This window comes from Anneissia japonica, unplaced genomic scaffold (assembly GCF_011630105.1).
Source record: "Anneissia japonica isolate Jap-2015-1 unplaced genomic scaffold, ASM1163010v1 scaffold287926_len136070_cov111, whole genome shotgun sequence".
Lineage (NCBI taxonomy): Eukaryota > Metazoa > Echinodermata > Crinoidea > Comatulida > Comatulidae > Anneissia > Anneissia japonica.
In genome coordinates this window covers 2,181-6,726 of record NW_022683512.1, presented here as the reverse complement: position 1 = coordinate 6,726, position 4,546 = coordinate 2,181, and positions in this window count along the sequence as shown.

The window sequence follows — 4,546 nt, the reverse complement described above, 5'->3', positions numbered from 1 at the left end:
GGTTAGTCTACAAACGTCGCCTAAAGTAATTGATTTTACCCGGTAGAACGAAAGAAGGAAACTCCGCTTTTCAGTCGTCTTAGGCTCTTGTTTTTTGACAAACAATGACCTTTCAGAGGTCAAATCGCTGTCAAGTATATGAATTGGCTGCTTCGCAGCAAATAATAAAAATAATAATAATAATAATAATATAATATTTATTTGGAAAAACGCTTTTTTAACAGAATACACACATACAGTATATAATTATATATATACCTCCTTCACTTATATAATAATAATAAAAAGGCAAATTAACAGCAGGAAATACTTAATTAAATAAAATGAACCGCACCAGATATTTATCTGCATAAATAAACCATATAAATCAAGAAGATGAGCTGCAGATATGCAATAAATAAAACACAAAATAGTACTAACAAAGTTTACATGGTATATAAAAAAAATGGTCTAATTCGGCAGTAATAATATATTATTAGCTCAGTTGGCTAATCTGGTGGTAGCAACTGTGTGTGCGCTGAACCGTGGAGATCTCTAGGTCCCCGGTTCAAATTCCATCGCTGCCTCTCCTTGTGTTTCAGCTGGAAGGCTGAAATACAAGTTACATAGCGCACCGTCTTTCGGATGAGACGTTTAAGCCGTTGGTCCCGTGTGCATTTATGGCCCATGTGCACGTTAAAGAACACAGTACACTCTTCGGAAAAGAGTAGGGGATTGTCTCCCGGTGTACTGGCCAATCACCACCAGAAGGACCCACTGGAAATAAGTCTTCTTCTAGACTTTCGTGGGCTATCCTTGGTGTTTACACCGAATAAATCTAATCCAACAAACTAATAATGTAATAAAAGAAATGTATGAGTTTATAATAATAAATAATAATAATAGATGGAAATATATAGCGCAAATAAACGAGGGTCTCTATGCGCTAGACAATATTGAAGTCAAGAACACAAAGAAAAAATCCGGGAAAAAAAATAAAAAATAACAAATAAATAAATAAAAATAAAATAAAAAATTAAATTAAATTTAAAAAAATTAAATTAAATTAAAAATAAATAAAAAATAAATAAATAAAATAGAGTTTAATCTAGTTACATCAGTCTAAGGATTACACTTATTTTGTAGCCATAATGCCCATGCCCTTTTTAAATAAGATTTACAGAATTCATCAAATATTGTGTGTGCTATAATTACTAAATTTCCAGAAATCACAGGTATGATCTCAGTACAGTCCCCACCTAACATAAGAAATAAACCAGTGTCTTCGCTTGACCAAAACAGATTCCATAACTCTGACAGTCCTGAGTCATGAAGCTCTCTATACAATTGTTTTTGTTCAACATGTTTATTACAAGTAAACACAACATGACGCATCTTTAAATTCCTCTTAATTCATTCCAGAATTCTTTCGAACTTAGTCCCCTTGCTTTTGCTATCGAAACACTTTTCTCAAGCCGATCCTGCATTATTTTACTATTTATTAAATTCTTTGCTTCTGTTTTCTTAAGTTTATACATACCCCACAAATCGTGCCCCTTCACTTGGTCTTCTTTATTATGTTTAGACCATATACGATGCTCTTTACAAGCTCGTTTCCGCTCCTGAATAGCAATATCAATTGTCTAATATCCCACCATTGTTTACAACCTTTCTTAACAACCTTACAGCCTATTGTATTATTAGCAACTAAGATCGCGAGAGTGTCTTTCCATTTTTCCCAAATTAGATTTGCATCACTATTATAGTCTGCAAAATTTGTAATACAGTTATTATTATCAAAATTGTCTTTAATAGAATTTTGATTTGCTGTCCAATCATGGTCATGTTTAATGCTCCACACTTTATGTAATTGGAATGTTTTCCTTATCATTTACACTAGACTCAAGGTTAAGATGTGTAAATAATACATGTAATTACCAAATGATGATTTCTTTCGTCATCAACTACCATCTTACTGATATATTTGTCAATACTATTAGATGAGAAGACATAGTCAATACAGCTAGAATGTGGATGCTTAAACTAATTAGTTTGCATAGCATTTGTTTGAGCAATTTAAAATCTAAAGCTAAGCAAACGTTCACCGTTAGTATTAATAATCGGGTCACCATCACGAATGTTATTGACAATTCTAAGATTAAAATCCCCTAAGATTAGAATATGTGGGTCATTATCTTGATATTCATTTTCAATTTGAATTATTTTAAAGAGTAACTGTAACCCATCTACAATTTCTTGGTTTGACCCCTCTACTGGAAAATAGACAACCACAATTGAGCAATGTGTTGGAAATTTTTACACGAATCCAAATTCTTTCCAGATAATCACATCCAGAATTCCGTAGGTTATGGTTTAAGACATCTATTTTACTTGATACGAGCAGGCCAATTCCACCCCCTCCTTTACTGCGACTCTACTATTTTTACCAAACCATTTAAAATCTTTAATATTTATAATTTCTTCTGACTTGAGAAAAGTTTCGGCAATACCAAAAATAAATTTTAACTAAAATGCTCCTAATGCCATACAATTTGTTTTTAACCCGGTTAACATTATTGAAAGCAATATAATAACATCAATATTAGTGGAATTTTATTTGTTTTGCTTTTACGGTTTCCACGTCTAACTCGTTTGCATTTACAACAATTAATATTACCACTGTACTTGTTGTTTGTGCCGGTGCCTTTTTTGGTATTGTCCAGAGAGACTTTAGATAAGATTCCATACTTCTGATTGGCTGTTTCCTGTGTAGCCAGTAGATCAGATCAGGAAGCTTTGTTTTAAAATCAAAAGCATGTTTACAGTTTACAGTGGCTGAGGCTATCGGCACTGCCGCAGTGCGAAAAAAGCTGCTGCTTTCTATCGGCACTGCCGCAGTGCCAAAAAGCTGCTGTTTTCTATCAGCACTGCCGCAGTGCCAAAAAGCTGCTGTTTTCTATCGGCACTGCCACAGTGCGAAAAAGGCTGTTATTTTCTATCAGCATTATTGCCGCAGTACGAATAAAGCTCCGATTTTCTATCGGCACTGCCGCAGTGCCAAAACACTGCAGTTTCCTATCAGCACTGCCACTCGAAAAGCTGCTGTTTAATTAATCAAATGGATGTTTTTATCGATAAATTATGGTATCAATAATTGGTTAGATCTAGCCTAGCCTTATTATTGTTAACATTATATTATATGTTTTACAATTAATTTTAATTATTTCTAATTATTAAATATATACATATATCTAGGCCCATAGGCCTACATAAAACAAAAAATAAAACAACAAAATTAAAAATAAAATAGTAATAATAATAATAATAATAATATAATAATAATAACATTGCTCGAATAATACTATAATAATGAATAATAATTAATAATTTTTTAAATAAAGATGTTATTTATTTCATTCTGTTTTACAAACAATTTTATAAATTATAAGTTTATTTTCTATGATAATTTTATCCCCATAATTCAAGTTTTCAATGTTAATATGGTTGATAAATAATATATGAAATAATAATAATAATAATAATAATAATAATAATAATAATAATAATAATATGTTATATAATAAAGGTGCTCGAATAATGCTTTAATAAAGAACTAATAATACTTCAATAATACTTCAATAGGCATATTTGCAATAGTGTGATTAATGAGATATTTGTTGATTAATTTATAGAAATATATAATAGGTATATACCATTACTAATGATTCAGCATATTAAATTAACTTTACGTCTATAAATCTGGTTTTTTTTTTTCAATAAAATGTTACTTATTTTATTATGCTTAAAAATAATCTTATATATTACATTATAAAGTTTCATTTTAAATTCTATGAGAATTTAATCCACATAATTTATGTTTTCAATTATTTAAGCATTTAAAAAATTCAGTGGGCCTAACGCTGGATGTAAATGTTAAACAAAACAAAAGCAAAAAAAAAAAAAAGCATCGCCAAAGTGTTTTAGTGTATGCAAATGCTAATACTATCGCGCGATTACCGTGTATTTTTGGTAAGCAAAGCTCAGGATGGTTCACACGTGGTGACGAATATTCGTCGAAATGCCGTATAAATAAACAGCAATTATGTAAATTCACAAGAACTTTACGAATATCTTAATCAATATAATCTTAACTAATATCTTAAATTAGTTAATTACTAAATTAATTAATAGATTCAAATTGATATAAACATTGTGACCTATAACTAAAATTTATTAATATATTTTAATTAATAAATACAAGAATCCTGCAAAGAATTTTTCAGGTCAGAAATTGGCATCGAAAAGTAATAATTTTTCAATCGCGATCTTCGTATTTGTCGGTTCATGGAAATAGCGACGATAAATATATAATAATTAGTTTATAGTTTTTATTATAGTTATAATAATAATAATATATATATATAAATATATATATATGTGTATAATATTTTATTATATACATATACTATTATTATATTTTTATTATATATATACATATACATACATATATATATACATATATATACATATATATATATACATATACACATATATATACATATACGTA